Source organism: Rhinatrema bivittatum, chromosome 3 (genome assembly GCF_901001135.1).
Source record: "Rhinatrema bivittatum chromosome 3, aRhiBiv1.1, whole genome shotgun sequence".
NCBI classification, from domain to species: domain Eukaryota; kingdom Metazoa; phylum Chordata; class Amphibia; order Gymnophiona; family Rhinatrematidae; genus Rhinatrema; species Rhinatrema bivittatum.
The window spans coordinates 6,183,472-6,203,750 of NC_042617.1; positions in this window are offsets into that span (position 1 = coordinate 6,183,472).

The following is a 20,279-nucleotide window of genomic DNA, read 5'->3' on the forward strand; positions in this document are numbered from 1 at the left end:
TCCACCTCCTGCTCTTTGTATACTCCTCCTTGTTCGCCCTCCCTGTTCATTGTAATTTCTACCTTTAAAGTTACATTGTAAACCGGTATGATGTATGCATACTAATACCGGTATATAAAAGTTTTTAAATAAATAAATAAATAAATAATAAATGTGTGTGTGATCAGAGTTCTGATGCATAGATGTATCTATGTGTGATTATATGGTGCATGGTGGTATGTGTGTATGTGTGTGTGATCAGAGTTCTGGTGGATAGATGTATCTATGTGTGATTATATGGTGCATGGCTGTATGTGTGTGTGATCAGAGTTCTGGTGCATAGATGTATCTATGTGTGATTATATGGTGCATGGTGGTATGTGTGTATGTGTGTGTGATCAGAGTTCTGGTGGATAGATGTATCTATGTGTGATTATATGGTGCATGGTGGTATGTGTGTATGTGTGTGTGATCAGAGTTCTGGTGGATAGATGTATCTATGTGTGATTATATGGTGCATGGCTGTATGTGTGTGTGATCAGAGTTCTGGTGCATAGATGTATCTATGTGTGATTTTATGGGGAATGGCTGTATGTGTGTGTGTGTGATCCAGGATGGTGCATAGATGTGTGTGTGTGTGATTATATGGTGCATGGTGATGTGTGTGTGTGTGAGATCCAGGCTGGTGCGTAGATGTATCTATGTGTGATTATATGGTGCATGGCGGTATATGTGTGTATGTGTGTATGTGTGTGTGTGTGTGTGTGTGTGATCAGACTGGTGCGTAGATGTATCTATGTGTGATTATATGGTGCATGGTGGTATGTGAGTGTATGTATATGTGTGTGTGTGTGTCTGTATGTGTGTGTGTGTGTGTGATCAGACTGGTGCGTAGATGTATCTATGTGTGATTATATGGTGCATGGTGGTATGTGTGTGTGTGTGTGTGTGTGATCAGATTGGTGCCTAGATGTATCTGTGTGTGATTATATGGTGCATGGTGGTATGTGTGTGTGTGTGTGTGTGTGATCAGACTGGTGCCTAGATGTATCTGTGTGTGAATATATGGCATCAGGGTCTGGATGTGCCTCCACAGGATAATGCATAGCTGAGATAGTGAAAATTACAAACTAAGTCCATCGTTCTGCCATCCCTAGCCCCTCTCTCTGCACACACCTAGCACTAAGGGAGAGATTTCCCAACAATCTGGGGCATCTGGAGAATGAGCCTATGAAAACACACAGGGCACACACACACTGCAGTCAAATATAGCACAGGGGAGCCGGGGAACAATAGCAGGGGCTAGGGTTACAGGCGACCGGGCTCCTTATTGTGGGGGAGGAACATTTGTTTCCATACATTAAAGGCAGTCTGGTCTCCTCTTCCTGCCCCTGCCCAGAGCTCTGGCTGGGCTGCAGACTGCAGAGCGGGGCAGAGTACGCTGGAGAGGGAGGGGAGGCAGGCCGAGCGGCCCGTCTGCAGGTGACAGGTAAGAGCCCAAGGTGGGGAGCACTGGCTGGGTGGGGGAGGGCTGGAGGCTCGGAAAATGCCTTTGGTGCCTGTGAGAGGGAGCTGAATCCCGGGCAGCAGCCTGTCAGTCCCTCGATGGAGACGTGGCCGTGTGGGGTTTCCAGCTCTTAGCACTGCTCTGCAACTGGTCGGCACAGCTGGCCACCACTGGCCAGTCGTCTGTCACAAAGGCTCGCTGCCAGCTGTGAGCAAAGCAAAGCAGCCGGAGAGAGTGGCCCTGTGTGTGAGCAGGGCTGACCTTAGGAGCACGCAGGGCCCTGCAACCCTGGCAGGCAGAGATGGGGCCCGGTCACCCCCCGAGTGCCAGACAGAGACCAGGGAATGCTTGGTCAGCGCGGGCAGAGGATTCTCTCTCTCCCGGTTACAGGGGGTCCATCTCTTCATGCACCGGCAGACAGGAGGATGGGCCTTAGGGTCTGTTTCTGCCATCATGCTTCTATCTTTACCTATAAATAATATTTATTAACTGGGAAGTCGTCAGTGTGCAGCAGGGCTCTTCACTATTTTTCAAGCAGGGGCCACTTTGGCAAAAAGAAAAATTCAATATGAAAGCTAGGACCATCAGCAGAGAAAGCAGCCGGCGTCCTAGGCAAGGGATGTTCCAATGCCATGGTGGCTGCTCAGGGCAACTCATCTAACCAAAAGAGTCCGCTTCCCACCTTCTTTACCTGTCCCCTCCTCCATACGCACACCCACTCTCCCCTAACCCCCATCCCAGCCATCCTGAAGCCATAGCCACCTCTCCCACCAGTCAGCCTCCCGTTCTGTCCCTCGGTGCCTGAGCTCCCATGCTACTCTCACACGGCGGAGAGAACAACGTGAGAGTTTGGGGACCTGCAGCTCAAACTCGATGACAAGCATGCAGTGTCAGAAGAGAGGAGAGCAGCTGTTCCAGAGCCAGTGCTGGCGCCAAACATCTGCAGAAGGGGAGGGGGTAAGAGAATCAGGGTGGATGGGAGCCGCCAGTGGCTTGCGGGCCTGGTGTAGAGTGAGGTGACTGAGCACGGGGTGGGGGTGAGGGGTTCACGTCGGCACCCAGCCTGCTCTCCTCTCTCCTCTCTCCAGTGTCTGCCTGTTCCACAGGGAGGCAGGTCCCTCCCATACACAGATCCCATACAGAGGCAGGCAGCTGCCAACCAGCTTACAGGCTAAGGGTAGTCCCAGGGCAGTCACTGACGCTATCGTAAGGAGAGGGAAGGATTAAGCTTCCTGGGACTTCCAACAAGTTTTGCAGTAAACAGGTCTGACTGAGGTTTGTGTGTGTGCTCAATGTGCTGATCTAGGCGAGGCTGAAGGATGATGTTTACAAGAGGCTGCAGAGGGTCACGTTAATGGCTCAAATTTTATTTTATTTCTTCAGTGTATAGTCTGCTTTTCCAACTGAAATAAGGGGACCCAATATTATCACCGGTGATCTCGAGGAAGGAATAAACTGCAATATTGACATTGCTACAGATGCGTCCAATCTTACAGAAGGACTGAAGATAGCAGGGGGGACTGTGCAGGGAGGCGGCAGAGGAGATTTAATGTGGGTAATGGTTGGGGCAGGTGCGGTCTGCTCTGAATGCAGCGATGTTTGATAGCAGGGGGACTGTGCAGAGAGCCGGCAGAGGAGATTTAATGTGGGTAATGGTTGGGCAGGTCCTGTCTGCTCTGAATGCAGCGATGTTTGATAGCAGGGGGACTGTGCAGAGAGCCGGCAGAGGAGATTTAATGTGGATAATGGTTGGGGCAGGTGCGGTCTGCTCTGAATGCAGCGATGTTTGATAGCAGGGGGGACTGTGCAGAGAGCCGGCAGAGGAGATTTAATGTGGGTAATGGTTGGGGCAGGTGCGTCTGCTCTGAATGCAGCGATGTTTGCTGACGCTGACCTGGGATATTAGCTGATAACCTGGGAGTGAAGCAGCGTTAAACAGTAGAGCAAGGGAGCTGGATCTTAGATACAGGGCGCATAGGGAAGGTATAAGGAGTTTAGCTTGGAAACAGATAATTTTGGTAGCTAGTGGCCAGAAGACCCTTCTAATCTCCCCCCATCTTTTCCAGTTCTGCAAACAAAAATTGATCTCTGGCTTTCTTTTCACATCTTTGCAACTGGATATCTTCCCTGCCTCTGGCAGGCTCTCTCTGTTTTTTGCCTCCACCTCGCTGCATCCACTGCCCTCTCTGTAAGGAAATATTTCCGAAATGTCCCCCAGGGTCTACCCCCTTTGCACTTCAGGCCGTGAACGTCCTTTATACTGAAAAATGCTTCTTCTGCATTATTTATATTCTAGAGGCTCAATAATGTCCTCCATCTCTCTTCTTCTCTAGAATATACATATTTAGGTCCTTAAATCCCATCTAATAGGGCTTTTGGTGTACATTTGGCACCATTTCAAAAGCCTCTCTCTGAACTGCCTTTACTCTTGTCTCCATAAGGCAGCAGCAAGAACCCGAGTCTGACTACATAAAACCCATTCTGTCTCGGCTACCAAGAGAGAGCAGGGACTCATTCAAAACATTGTTTCATCTTCAAGGGCATGAAGAAACAAGACCCACAACGTGTCTCAGAACTCCTTCTCCCTTATGCCCCCAAGAGAGAACTCAGATCTTGCCATCTGGCTCTATTTTTCACCCCCACCTCAGGTCTCTGCCAGGCTGTCCTGCACCAGACTTCTGGCCTTTAATTGTTGTGCACCAAAGATCTGGAACGTGCTTCCATTATTCCTAGGCTTGGTGCCCAGCTACCTCGCCTTCGAGAAAAAAGCTACAGCATGGCTATTTAGCTACGCATTCCCAAGAGAGATTTCCTGTCCACCAACAACCTACAAGAACAAGACCCTAACTATGAATCTCTCTTTAAATGTATAGATGCTCAACCAATGTCATCTGTTGATCTAATACTATTGTAACCTACATAGAAATGATGGCAGAAAATGACCAAATTTATTTATTTATTTAAAGACTTTTATATACCGGTATTAGTGGGGACATCCATACCGGTTTACATTTGAACAGCAGATAGAAATTACATGTTAACAGGGAGTCACAACTGGGAAGGGGAGTCACACAAGTGCAGAATAGAAAAGTAACTTAACAACAAGTAAACAAAGGAGTCCTTAACAGCAAGGAACAAAGGGAGGTCCTTAATATAAGGAAAGGATAGGATTGCCTTTGCGGGGGTTAAAAAGTGCAATCATTATAGAGGGGGGAAAGGGGAGACGAATGGCGTGTTAGACCTATGTGGGGGCGTGATGAAATTAAAGGTGGTGGTGGGGGTTGGTCCGGATAGGCTCGTTTGAATAACCATGTTTTTAACTTCTTTTTGAATTTGAAGGTGCATGGTTCTAGGCGTAGGTTTGAAGGCGGGGCGTTCCAGAGTGAAGGGCCAGCAATTGAGATGGCTCGGTCGCGTGTGGTGGAGAGGTGGGCTATTTTGAGTGGGGGTACAAGGAGGGTGCCTTGGTAGGCGGTTCTGGTGGGCCGGGAGGAGTGGTGGATGTTAAATGGGATGTCTAGCCATTTGGAGTTGTGAGCGTGTATGGATTTATGTACAATGGTCAAGGTTTTGTAGTGAATTTGGGAGGGAATGGGGAGCCAGTGTAGGTCTCTGAGGATAGGGGTGATGTGATCGGATTTACGGGTGTTAGAAATGATCCTAGCAACCGTGTTTTGTAACATTTGAAGCGGTTTTATCGTGGAGTAGGGTAGCCCTAGGAAGAGTGCGTTACAGTAGTCCAGTTTGGAAGAGATAGTGGCTTGGAGCACAGTATGGAAGTCTTGGGTGTATAATAATGGTTTAAGTTTTTTTAGGACATTGAGTTTGAAGAAGCCTTCTTTAAGTATGGAGTTAACATAGTTCTTCATGCTTAGCTGTTGATTGAGGAGAACTCCAAGGTCCCTTTCGAAGGGTTGGGCTGTGGTAATGTTGAGATTGGGGTCATTAGCCAAGGGGGGGAGATAAGTAAGAGTTCGGTTTTGTTAGTATTGAGTGCAAGGTGGAGGTTGGTGAGTAGGGAGTTGATAGATGCTAAGCAGTTTTCCCAGTGCTTCAGAGCATCGGAGATAGTGTTGTGGATAGGTATGATGATCTGGACATCATCTGCGTAAAGATAGAACTTAAGTTTGAGTTTGGAGAGGAGGTGGCAAAGTGGGGTGAGGTAGATGTTAAAGAGGGTGGATGAAAGTGAAGAACCTTGTGGGACTCCTTGTTGTAGTGGATGGGGGGCAGATATGGCATTACCAATTTTAACCGAGAACTTTCTGTTCGAGAGGTAGGATTTAAACCAAGCAAGGGCTAGGCCTGAGATGCCAATGCTTTCTAGATGGGCAAGGAGGTGATTATGGCAGATGGTGTCGAAAGCCGCCGAGATATCAAGGAGGGCGAGGAGATAACTGTGGCCTTGGCCCATTCCTATAAGAAGGTGGTTGGAAAGGGTGAGAAGTAGCGATTCGGTGTTGAAATGTTTCCAAAAGCCGAATTGTGAGTCGTGGAGGATCAAGTGGTTTTCAAGGTAGTCCATGAGTTGCGTGTTAACCATTCTTTCCATTAGCTTGGAGATAAATGGGAGGTTAGAGATGGGGTGGAAATTGGAGGGGTCTTTCGGATCTAGGGATGGCTTCTTTAGAAGGGGTTTGACTACCGTATGTTTGAGTGTGTCTGGGACAGTCCCATGAGAGAACGAACAGTTTATGATGTCTGCTATGGCTCTGGCTATGGAGTTAGGGACGGCTAGAAGAGCTTTGGGGGGATGGTGTCATTGGGATGGGAGGCAGGTTTGAGTTTTTTGAGGATGGCTTCAATTTTTTTGGAGGAGGGCAGTCATAGCGGGGTGGGATGGGGCAGGGTATGAGGAGGGGGAGGAGGGGGAGGGTTAGAGGAGGAGGGGAATCTAGAGAGGAGGTTTGTTATTTTGCTCTGGAAGTAGGTAGTGAGTTCTTCACATTTGGCGGCTGCGTCAGAGTCAGGTATCGTGGGAGGGATAGTTTTGGTGAGGCTTGAGACGTAAAAGAAGAGCACCTTGGGGTTGAATCTGTAACCATGGATTTTCCTAGCGTAGAAATCTCGTTTGTGTTTTAGTGTTATGAGTCTGTAAGAGTGTAGGGCAGTTTTGTAGATGGTGGCGTGCTGAACGGTAGGGTCCTTTCGCCATTGTATCTCTTTTTGTCTGAGTTTGTTTTTAGGGTTTTTAGCTCAGGTGTATACCATGGGTTGGCGTGTTTGGAGGTGGTGTTTATGACACGTTTGGAGGTAGGGCAGAGTTTGTTGGCGATGTCAGCCGTAAGGTTAGTCCAGGATGCTAGCGCTGAGTTAGGGTCAGAGCAGACTAGATTGATCCATTGATCCATTATGCTAGTATCTGCTGTGCAGTGCAGGTCACTCCCATTCTTATCAGTTCCCAAGACTGTAAAAGTCATGGCCCTTGTTGGTTGCTGTTTGAATCCAATTTACATTTACCCTTGCCGTGGAAGCAGACAGTATTGTTGGAGCTGCATTAAAAGTATCAGGCTTATTGGTTAAGGGTAGTAACACCCGCATCAGCAAGTTACCCCCATGCACTCGTTTCTTCGATTCCATCCTCTGCCTTTAGGGATCCACAGTGTTTATCCCATGCCCCTTTGAATTCCTTCAGTGTTTTGATCTTCACCACTTCCTCCGGAAGGGCATTCCAGGCATCCACCACCCTCTCCATGAAGAAATATTTCCTGACGTTGGTTCTGAGTCTTCCTCCCTAGAGTTTCATTATGTGACCCCTAGTTCTATTGATTTCTTTCCAATGGAAAAGGTTTGACGATTGTGCATCATTAAAACCTTTCAGATATCTGAAAGTCTGTATCCTATCTCCCCTGCACCTCCTCTCGTCCAGGGTGTACATATTCAGATCCTTCATCCTCTCCTCATAAGTCTTCCAAAGCTGACCCACTTGCCATTTTGGTCGCCCTTCTCTGGACCGCCTCTATCCTGACTTTATCCCTTTTGAGATACGGGCACCAGTACTGGACGCAGTACTCCAGGTGAGGCCTCACCAAGCACCTGTACAAGGGGATTATCACTTCCTTTCTCTTACTGGTTATTCCTCTCTCTATGCAGCCCAGTATTCTTCTGGCTTTAGCTATCGCCTTGTCACATTGCTTCACCACCTTCAGATCGCTAAACACTATCACCCCAAGGTCCCTCTCTTTTTCCATGTAAACAGCCTTTCACCCCCCATCACATACAGCACTTTTGGATTTCCACACCCCATATGCAAGACTCTGCACTTCTTGGCAGTGCATCCCAGCTGCCAAATCTTTGACCACTCTTCAAGCTTTCTTAAGTCGCTTTCTAGTCTCTCTGCTGCTTCAGGTGTGTCCACTCTGTTGGAGATCTTAGTGTCATCTGTAAATAGACAAACTTTACCTTCTCTCCCTTCTGCAATGTCGCTCACAAAGATATTGAACAGAACTGGTCCCAACACCGATCCTTCTGGCACACAGCTTAACACCGTTCTCTCTTCAGAGCAGGTTCCATTTACCACTATACCTTGTCCCCTGTCAGACAACCAGTTTGCAATCTACACTTCTATCTTGGCACCCACTCCCAAGCTTCTCATTTTGTTCACAAGTCTCCTTTGTGGGACTGTATCACAAGCTTTGCTGAAATCCAAGTAGATGACATCGAACGCTCTTCCTCGATCCAATTCCCTGGTCACCCAATCAAAAAAGTCAGATTTGTCTGTCATGACCTTCCCCTGGTGAATCCATGCTGCCTCTGGTCCAGCAATCCTCCTGACTGTAGATAGTTCACTAACCTTTCCTTCAGCAGTCTCCCCATTACTTTTCCCACCACCGAGGTGATGCTAAGCAGCCTGTAGTTTCCAGCCTCCTCCCTGTTCCCACTCTTGTGAAGCGGGACCACCACCGCTCTTCTCCAATCACTCGGCACCACTCCCGTTTCTAGGGATCTATTGAACAGGTCACACAGCGGAGCCGCCAGCTCATCTCTGAGCTCCCTCAGTATCCTGGGATGAACCTCATCAGGCCCCATGGCTTTGTCCACTTTCAGTTTCCCCAGCTCTTCCCATACATTTTCTACTGTAAACGGAGTTTCATCTACTCCACTCCCCTCCAGTTTCTTGTTAACTAGTGATGGTCCTTCTCCAGGGTCCTCTTTAGTGAACACCGAACTGAAGTATTCGTTTAGTATTTCTGCTATTTCTTCGTCTCTCTCCACACATTGATCCTTTCCACCTTTCAATTTCACTTTACCACTTTGGACTTTTCTCCTTTCTCTGATGTATCTGAAAAATGTTTTGTCACTTTGCTTTACCTCTTTGGCAATCCTCTCTTCCGCTTGACTTTTTGCTCTCTTGATTAATTTCTTCGTCTCCCTCAGTTCTACCAGATGTTCTTCTTTGTGCTCCTCCCTTTGGGATCCTTTATATTTCTTAAACACTGTTCTTTTAGCTTTTATTTTGTCAGCCACCTCCTTTGAGAACCAGATAGGTTTCTTATTTCTCTTGCTTTTCTTTACTTTTCTAACATATAGATTAGTTGCCTTGGTAATTGCTCCTTTTATATTGGTCCACTGTTGATCCACATCTCACTCATTTTCTCCCAGCCTTCTAATTCTTCCTCCAGGTACTTCCCCATTTCATCAAAGTCCGTGTTTTTGAACTTCAAAATTCGGGTCTTCGTGCAACTTCTCTGTATCCTATTTGTGATATTAAACCATACTGTATGATCATCACTGGTGCTGAGGTAGGCACCCACCCAGACATTAGAGACATTACCCCTGTTAGTGAGCACTAAGTCGAGTACAGCTCTCTCCCTCGTGGGTTCCATTACCATTTGTTTGAACAAAGCTCCTTGCAGGACACCCACTATTTCTCTACTATTATTAGATTCTGCAGAAGGGATTCTCCAGTCTACATCCGGCAAATTAAAGTCTCCAACAATCACCACTTCTCCTTTCTTTCCCATCTTTTGGATGTCTTCAACAGGCACTTGGACTACTTTTCTTATTATTGGAACCTCACTGTCGGGATGCCCTAATTCTAATGCATCATTAGTATCCTTTGAAGATACCTCCCTCCGAACCATGCGCTGCTGAGCGACTGTCGGCTTTCCCCTTTGCTCTAGTTTAAAAGCTGCTCCGTCTCCTTTTTAAAGGTTAGCACCAGAATAAGGCTGTGATGTAATAAATGGTAGAAAACGTGACGGGGGTCTGAATACTTTCTGAGTGACTGTAGGTAAGAAGGAATGCCTGACTGTGAACCTGGTACGGAGCTGGCAGTGGGGGCAGAGTTTGGTTAGGCCCTAGAAGAGGCAGGTGAACGAGTGGCGTCTCCGGACAGCGCCAGCACAAGCGCCTCCCAGCTCCGAAAGCCGCTTTAAAAGCTGTTGAGGATTTTCGGGATTTCTTTTTGTCTGCTCAACAGGATTGTCTCTCTCTCACACTTGTGTTTTTTTGGAGTTTTTCTTTTTATATTTAAATTTTTATTGAACCAATATAGCAAAATAACGCAGCCCAAAATGTACAAAACAATAGTGCTCAATAACAAATGTCAGGAAACCCGATGCATCGGTTCTGTTTCACCCGTTCTACCCCCTCCCTTACCTTCCTCCCCTTCTTCATCTCCAGCCGCTGAGAAATCATAATCCCCAGAAAGGCTCCGGGCACCTCTGCCACAAGATCAGGGGACCCGACTGCCAGACCAACAGAAAAAAAGCTGCCCAGGCAGCAGCAAACTGTTTGGTTTTGTCATTCCAGGGGTTCCCATAATTCTGCTCTGCGACTGCGCTGTGAAAGAGAGGCCTTAGAGGGTAAGAAAGGTTTCTTCCAGCAGAAAGCAATTTCACGTGGAGCTGCTGGAAGATCAGGACGTGGCGCACCCACGGGGCGGGCTCCTTTCCAGTCTTAATTTAGTAACTTTGCTAATAAAATCCCAGGAACTCTTGCACTTCAAGACGTTCCTACCAGATATGGTAAAAAGAAATCCTCCCTGATCACAGCCTTGCCAAGCTTTGCAACTCATGGAGGGGAAGAGGGTTCTGCAGCAGAGCACGATGCCATCTGAGAAGTCCCTGATAATCTCCTTCCCACCCGCTGCAATTCTCCTATTCATCCTCATCCCGCTCCTCTCCCAAATCCCTTTAGGTTTTTTGGGGGGGACCTTGGGGTTCACAGAGAGAGATAAGCCCTCTCTGCCTTTACGACCTTTCCTGCAATGACTCTCAAAGGGAGAGAGCTTGCTTTATGAAAATCCCTCTCCCTTCCAGAAAAAGCAAAAAGCTTATCCCTTTCCAGTACCCTAAGCTTTTCCTTAATGGTGCAAAAGAGCGAGCTCCTTTCCCATCCCACACCCGCCCTAAAAAACAAAGCCCCTTAGCCTCCCAGTGTTTGAAAGCCCGACCTTCCAACCCCGTTATACCTAATCGGCAAAACTCACCAAAGCCACGGTTACATACAGGCAGCGACAGGCAGCAAAGCCACGGTTACATACAGGCAGCAAAGCCACGGTTACATACAGGCAGCGACAGCAAAGCCACAGTTACATACAGGCAGCGACAGGCAGCAAAGCCACGGTTACATACAGGCAGCAAAGCCACGGTTACATACAGGCAGCGACAGCAAAGCCACGGTTACATACAGGCAGCAAAGCCAAGCTTACATACAGGCAGTGACAGGCAGCAAAGCTACAGTTACATACAGGCTGTGACAGGCAGCAAAGCCAAGCTTACATACAGGCAGTGACAAGCAGCAAAGCCACGGTTACATACAGGCAGTGACAGGCAGCAAAGCCAAGCTTACATACAGGCTGTGACAGGCAGCAAAGCCAAGCTTACATACAGGCAGTGACAAGCAGCAAAGCCACGGTTACATACAGGCAGCAAAGCCACGCTTACATACAGGCAGTGACAGGCAGCAAAGCCACGCTTACAAACAGGCAGCAAAGCCACGCTTACATACAGGCAGTGACAGGCAGCAAAGCTACAGTTACATACAGGCTGTGACAGGCAGCAAAGCCACGCTTACAAACAGGCAGCAAAGCCACAGTTACATACAGGCGGCGACAGGCAGCAAAGCCACGCTTACATACAGGCGGCGACAGGCAGCAAAGCCACGCTTACATACAGGCAGTGACAGGCAGCAAAGCTACAGTTACATACAGGCTGTGACAGGCAGCAAAGCCACGCTTACATACAGGCGGCGACAGGCAGCAAAGCTACGCTTACATACAGGCAGTGACAGGCAGCAAAGCCACAGTTACATACAGGCAGTGACAGGCAGCAAAGCCACGCTTACATACAGGCAGCAAAGCCACGGTTACATACAGGCGGTGACAGGCAGCAAAGCCACAGTTACATACAGGCGGCGACAGGCAGCAAAGCCACAGTTACATACAGGCGGCAAAGCCACGCTTACATACAGGCAGTGACAGGCAGCAAAGCTACAGTTACATACAGGCTGTGACAGGCAGTAAAGCCACGCTTACATACAGGCGGCGACAGGCAGCAAAGCCACGCTTACATACAGGCGGCGACAGGCAGCAAAGCTACGCTTACATACAGGCAGTGACAGGCAGCAAAGCCACGCTTACATACAAGCAGTGACAGGCTTCAGTGGGGTCCCCGGGGAGTGCGAGCCCACCCAAGATATTCTGCTCTTCCTTCAGGGAAAACCAATCCGATACTAGTCTCAGCTGAGCTGCCATATATCGAGATTTAAGAGTAGGAACTGTTGAACCCCCTATTATTTTATGTCTACCTAACACCCATCTGAGCACTTGGGGAAGCCAAACAGTTTCCTCGGAAGGAAATTTAAAGAGGAATCAGGAATTTATATTGGCAACGTTTGAAACAAGAAATATATTTTTGGCAAACCATCCCAGCCATGACTATAGGTAACCGTGCCACATTCCCAAATCTTGCAAGATCTGAGCACCAAGGGTTCATAGTTCAGCCTGCTAAGTTGTTTCAGTTAAACATTCATCTAGTCCCCTAAATATTTCAAAGCCCTGTATTCTATCTAAAGGGAAACTTCTCTTTTTATTTTTTATAACTCTTTATTTAAAGACACACAGGGAACAACCAATGGTTTCAGACCATGAATGAAATTATATTGAAGTGAGTAACAAAACCAAGAGAAGTCCACAATAACAAAACGATGTACAATCAAGGAACAAATGAACTCCATTTCCAGTAGTCTTCCCAGATCTCATCATAACCCTCCACATTATCTTTCAAAGCAAACGTTGTTTTTTTCCATAATAGCAACATCGACTACTACTGTCCTCCAGTGAATCTGAAATGGTCTTACCCTACCGAAAGAACGCTATTGTAATCCTTGCTGTGTGTAGGCGATGGGGAATCAATCTCAGCAACGCCTGAGACTCCTGACATCCCAGCAAACATAAAGCAGCAGTAAGATCCAAAAGCGTTCCCACAATAGCATAAATAACAGTACCCAGCATATCCCAAAACCCCTGTGCAATCGCTCATTCCCAGCACATATGAATGGCAGTCCTAATGCCGCCTCGCCCCCTCCAACCCGGTGGACTATTTGTGTTACAGATGGATAACTTAAGGATCTGGCACCAAATTTCACCCCAATCCATCTGTAACAAAAATAGAGAAGGTATGTTTAGATTACTTCACAGAACTTTCCGGTATCCATTGTATTTTACCAAGTTTAGTCATTCTAGTCCACTGCGTTGGAGGGGGTGTGGCAGCATTAGGAATTATTATGTTTAAATTATGTTTGATTATGTTTAAATTTGTTTATTGGTTTTTCAGTCCAAGATCAGATAATAAAATCACCGTTTTCAGAAACAACTATACATCATCAGCCCACTAAGGAAACAAACAGTAAAAACATTTCTAACATTACACTTCCTAAGTCAAGTACAGAGTTCCTTCAACCCTTCCCACCCCTGAACCCCCCTAGACCATCCCCTATCGATTCAGTATACATTCTGACTGGGGGCTCTATTTTACAGACAAATAATAAAAGTCCTTTGTCTATACGGCATTGGCACTAAACCTAAAAAATAAAATACCAATAATAAATACCAACAATAGAAGTGGTAATACATAACCTTTCATCACCTCTGTGAGGAGCGAGAGCAGTAGAAAGGATGTTGATAGAATATGGTTAGTAGGACTATCTCCGAGGGAACAGAATATAATCTACAGCAAAGACCTTGCTGCACTGAGATGAACAGGAGATGTGAATGAGCAGACTCTCTGGGCCACATGGCCTTTATTTGCCTCATGTTCTGTGTTTCTATATTTCAACATATTGTCCACAATGGCTTCCAAGATCCTTTTCCTGAGTGCTGACTCTAATACAGAACCCAGCATTGAGTATCTATAATAAGGATTATTTTTTCCTATGTGCATCACATTAAGTTTCATCTGCATTTAGATGCCCAGTTCCCCAGGGTAGGGTGAATGCAGATGTGGTATAGCCTATGGTAGATGGCGTCTTGGGGTTTGGGTCAGTAACTGGCCTAACTTCATCTGAACAGGCTCAGCCTGGACTGGTTGTGCCCCATTTCATCGACAGTCGTGTAGCTCATGAACTACAAGTCCGTGGATGCAGTGCGGTGAACGCTGATGAGCTGCAACCCTTGGGTTGCCTGGTGCTGGATGTGCACAAGTTCAGAGGGGTGGGGTGCCGTGTCCTGCAGGCCTTGTCACTTCCCCTTGTGAGACCCCGGGCCTCTCATTTCCGTGGCAATATCTGAGCCTCCTTAAACACATCCGCACACACCTCACTGGGTCTGCAGTTACAGCTGTCTGACTTGTGTTAATCATTCATCAGTACCAGGATACAAGGAATATGTACCCAATGCAGTGCTGTGTACACTGCTAGGGCCATATAATAATAAAATAGTGCAGGTCGATACAATCCTTCCCTACCTGAGCATGGGGTGAGTCGATGACTGGAGACAGCCTCACTAATTTTAGTTCCTGTATGGATTATAACAAAGTTTAGGGGTAAACTATGAGCGGGATCTGGGTGCTGGATTAAGAGGAAGATGACAAGGCCAGTAACAGCCAAACGATGGAGGCAGACTGGACAGATGAGTGCAACGTGATGCACAAAGGGAAAAATAATCCCAGCTTCAGCTACACAATGCCCAGGACAAGGGAGTCCTCATGGACAAAATGTTGAAATCCTCAGCTCAGCGTGCGGCAGGTTGTCAAAAAAGCAAAGATAATGTTAGGAATGATCCAGAAAAGGAATGAAGAATAAAATGGAAAATATCATACGGCCTCTGTATTGAGCCATGGCAGGACCGCATCTGAGTGCTGTGTGTGCAGGTCTGGTCACCCCCATCTCACGAGAGACACAGCAGAACCAGAAAAGGTGCAGAGGAGGGCGAGAGAAATGACAAAGGGGATGAAGCATCTCGCCTAGGATGGGAGGCTGCGCAGGCGAGGGATCTTCAGCGTGGAAGAGAGAGAGAGACGGCTGAGAGGGGACATGGGAGAAGTTTATAAAATCATGAGGGGTGGAATGGGGGAATGCCACGGAGTGTGAGTGCCACGGAGTGTGAGTGCCACGGAGTGTGAGTGAGTGCCACGGGCTGTGGTGTAGTTGGTTCTGCCCAGGACGTGGTTGCAGCTGGGTCCACGCTGACCACAGGCGGACACGCTCTGAGGCTGGGACAGGCATGGTGGCTTCACCTCTTCTCCCCACAGGTTGCGCCCTTGCGTTGTGAGGCAAGCAGGACTTAGGCGAGCGAGCCCAGGGCAGGCAGCAGCCGGACGGTTTCAGGAATCAGGCACTAGGTCAAGGCAGTAAGAGATCAGGCTGAGGAAATGGAAAGCAAGGAAGGATAGAAGCAAGGAGGGGACCAGGGCAAGGCCAAGACAGGATCCGTGGCCACCGGCACTGCAGGGGCAGGAGGAGCTGTATAGGAGGTATAGGAGCCTGAGAGCTGACATCTTCGGAAAGCACCGTGGTGAAGCTCCCGCCACGGAGCACTTACAGTGAGGGCCGGATTTTAAAAGCCCTACGCACGTAAATCCAGGGGAGGTTACACACGCCGAGCCTATTTTAGAAAGCCCCCCGTCACGTCCAAGTCCCAGGGTTTTACTATGCGACAGAACATAAGTTATTAAATAAATAAATAAAATAAATAAGTACGTTTTTCATTTTTTCCTAAACTCTTTTGGAGCCTAAGGGAATCTGGGATCCAATCCCAGAGGGCTGGGCCTGCGACTGATAGAGCGCGCCTTCTGCTGAGATCAGGCCTTGCCGTTTTAATTTTGGGAACTTGTAAAAGATTTTTATTTATGGAGTGAAGGTGGCGTGTAGGATGAACGTAGCCAGAGGGTGGATGTTTTATATAGGAGGTTATGAATGAGATTACAGCATACAGTAGCAGTTTTAATTTCTTTAGCACGTGAATTTTGTAGAAAGAGCTTTTTACAGCTGTGGAGCTGTGAGACGACATGGACAGATCTGAGTCTAGAGAGACTCCCAGGTTACAAGCTCGAGTCGTTTTGGGAATAGACCAATTGTCGAAGATTAGGTGGAGCAGGGGGCGGCAGGAGGAGTGTGGAATGGTGGATAGGTGTAGGATTTCTGTTTTAGAAGCGTTAAGTTTTAGCCGATTATGAGATAGCCAAGAATTGATAGATTTGATATACAAACTGACAATGGACAAAGTGTTGGACCAAGACCTACTACATGGTACGAGGAAGATTCTGAAGTCTACGCTTAGACTGGCTGGAAGGTGAGAGAGGGGATGTAGGTAGATGTGTAACAGCATGGCAGAGAGTGAGGAACCTTCTGGCGCCACCAGAAGGAATGCTGTACGCGATATTGATTTGCTGAGAACGTTTTGACAGAAAAGACACGAACCATTTGAGAACAGTGTCTTTGATACCAATGGATTGCAAACTGGTAAGGAGAATATGGTGATCCAGGGTGTCAGAAGCAGCTGAAATGTCAAGAAGAACTAAAATGTAATCTGTGTTGGCGTCGAATCCACAGATAATGGTTTGGAAGGGAGAAAGGAGCAGCGTTTCGGTACTGTGCCTCTTTCTGAAACCGAGTTGATTAGGGTGAAAGATGTCTCTCTCATCGATATAATCTGTTAACTGATGGAGAACTACAGATTCTATAATCTTGCCTTAAGAGGTTAAAGATGCAACTGGGCGAACATTACTGATATCGGTGGGATCCATAGTTATCTTCTTGGGAATAGGAAGAATACAGAAAACAGAGACCAGAACTAAGAGAAAGATGGGAAAGCCACCACTTTCTTGTAGGTAACAGGAATTAAATCTACTTTATGGGATCTGGACGGGCCAATGACAGAGACGGATGCTGGGCTCGGTGGACCTTGGTCTGACCCAGCAGGGCATTTCTTATGCTCTTATGAGGTGGTGGAGGCCAGCACTGTAATGGAATTTAAACATACGTAGGAAAGAACTAGAGAAGCGGCTGAAAGGTTAGGTATAGACCAGGTGCTGTTGGTTTAAGAATGAGAATTTATCTGTGGAGAACCAGAGAAGAGAACAATTGCACAGACTGAATGGCAAAGTTGCTATTTATTTACCTTCATCTAAGATGAAGTCAAGATTCAGAGAGCTGGCGAGTGGCAAATTTATTTGGGTATAAATACATGCACAACTTTTCATGGATAGCCGGCGGAATTTAGCTAGAAAAGTCTGCCACTGACTATACACACATATAATTGTGTGCATAACTTTATCCAGATAGGGAGGATAACTTCAGAACCTGGGCATGGGTGCTTACGTATGTGTGTATAAGGGCGTGCACAAATTTACTATTGTATTTTATCATCTGGGCATATACGATATGCACACGTATATAAAAAATGCGTGCCAGAAACATTTGTAGTTATCAAGATAAGTAGTGGCACGTATCTAGATAAATTCTGATGTATCCAGCTAAGTAGGGATTTGTGCATCTAAGTAGCAGCAAAGGCACTGCTTAGCCAGATAAATGTACACAAATGATACTCTGGTTTCTTTACTTCCCTTTTTAAAGGAATAAGCAAGTAGATTTTATTCGTATTATTTAGATGCATTTACCTCCCTTAAATCAGCTTTTACATATGTAAGTCAGTAGATTTTCTAACAAGCACGCGGCAATGAAATAACCAGTTTTACTAATTAGCCTATCAGTTCACCCAGTCCATCTGCAGCTCATGAAAGCTCTCCTGGCTCTTCAAGCTTGAAAACCCTCCATTTCACACAGACCCCCCCACTCAGTCCTTTTTTCACTTTTAAGATGTTTATAATCACTTACTCCAGATACTGAGCAGGAATGGCCGCGTGATCTAAGGCATCAGACCTAAGTGTTCCTTCTTCTCTGTGCTGGGTGCTCTGGTCTCCTGTGGAGTCGGCAGTTTGAATCCCACTTCTGACAGCTCACCCTTCAATTTGATACCTTAATTGGCAGATGAAATTTAATGTGGATAAGTGCAAGGTGTTGCATATAGGGAAAAATAACCCATGCTATAATTACACAATGTTGGGTTCCATATTAGGTGCTACAACCCAAGAAAGAGATCTAGGTGTCATAGTGGATAACACATTGAAATCGTCGGCTCAGTGTGCTGCGGCAGTCAAAAAAGCAAACAGAATGTTAGGAATTATTAGGAAGGGAATGGTTAATAGAACGGAAAATGTCATAATGCCTCTGTATCGCTCCATGGTGAGACCGCACCTTGAATACTGTGTACAATTCTGGTCACCGCATCTGAAAAAAAGATATAATTGCGATGGAGAAGGTACAGAGAAGGGCAACCAAAATGATAAGGGGACTGGAACAACTCCCCTATGAGGAAAGACTAAAGAGGTTAGGACTTTTCAGCTTGGAGAAGAGACGGCTGAGGGGGGATATGATAGAGGTGTTTAAAATCATGAGAGGTCTAGAACGGGTAGATGTGAATCGGTTATTTACTCTTTCGGATAATAGAAGGACTAGGGGGCACTCCATGAAGTTAGCATGGGGCACATTTAAGACTAAGCAGAAAAAAATCTTTTTCACTCAACGTACAATAAAGCTCTGGAATTTGTTGCCAGAGGATGTGGTTAGTGAACATAAGAAAATGCCATACTGGGTCAGACCAAGGGTCCATCAAGCCCAGCATCCTGTTTCCAACAGAGGCCAATCCAGGCCATAAGAACCTGGCAATTACCCAAACACTAAGTCTATTCTATGTAACCATTGCTAGTAATAGTGGCTATTTTCTAAGTCAACTTAATTAATAGCAGGTAATGGACTTCTCCTCCAGTACAGTTAGTATAGCTGTGTTTAAAAAAGGTTTGGATAAGTTCTTGGAGGAGAAGTCCATTAATGGCTATTAATCAAGTTTGCTTAGGGAATAGCCACTGCTATTAATTGCATCAGTAGCATGGGTTATTCTTAGTGTTTGGGTACTTGCCAGGTTCTTATGGCCTGGATTGGCCTCTGTTGGAAACAGGATGCTGGGCTTGATGGACCCTTGGTCTGACCCAGTATAGGCATGTTCTTATGTTCTTATGTTCTTAGTGTTGATTGTCTGTGGTTGATTGTTTTATGTTTGTTGGTATTATTGGTGTGGGAGATGGGAGGGAGTTTGGTGATATTGATTTTTTGTTTTATATTTGTCTGTGATGTTAGTGTGAGAGATGGGAGCCAGTTTGTTGTGTGGAAAGCTGAGGCAGATATGTGACTATGAACAGAGTGAAGGAGAAGCAGAAGATGGGGGGAAGGGGCTAAACTACGCACACATTAAAACTAGAACTGAGCACAAAACTTAATGCAGAGAGGCTGGAATTTATATTTTCTCACATCTGGAAGTCCTTATAGTGGATGGGAGCCCAGAACATGGCCCTGCCATGGCATTAGCAACGGAGGAGAGTTGTTAAAAAGGCATCTGAAGTGAGGAGAGAGTGGAAGGTGGAGACCCACCATGAGAGAGAACCCGAGTCAGACTTCAGTAGCGATGGGCTTTACCGTCCTTCTCTGCCCTCGTCGCCTCTGTCTCTGTGTCAGACGCCTTCTGCAAGGCTGGGATGAGATCCGGCTTCTCTGCTCCTATGCACACCGGCGTGCATGTGCCTGCTCCAGCCACGTCTGCCTGGCTCTGCGCCCTCATTCCCCATTCAGAGGGCAGTGCACCTGTCTGCTCATGCGCCCCCACCTGCATCGCCCGGCACCTGCCCACAGAGCCCGGGCATCCTGTCCCCCACCCTATCCCACCCTCCCCCTAAGCCGGGCTACAAGAAACGCACGTACGGATCTTTATTCCGTGGATGAAAATGGCCACAGCAGCTTTTTGTAGAAAAATACATGAACTGCAAAACCCTAGTGCACATAACACACTCTGATGAATTTACCCCCAGCGGCCAAGGGGGAGACATAGCCCACGAAACCTGAATCTTTTACTTAATGCCTCAGCTGGCCATGAAGGCTGCCACGAAGGGCCACGTGACCCAGCTGCTCCATGTGGTTTGCATCTGCCTCACTCTTGTGCGGCCTTCACAGAGCCCCCTGACCATGGGCTGAACAAGCACTAAAATAATATCACAGACCTGGGTGACTAAAGTACCCAGGACCGGTGCAGATGACCCCCCCTCCCCCTTCTACTGGAGTCCTTGGTGGCTGAGCTGCCCACGGCTGTAACTGCTGTGGAGCTGCCACTGCTGGGGCAATTCCCTCCCCCCAATCCCTGCCGGGGGGGGTCCCTACCGATTCCCTTCCTGTTGGGCATGCTGGGAGGGGCTTCTGTTAGCCCACTGAGTGCCAAAATGGTGTCCCTGGCCCCTTCCTGGCC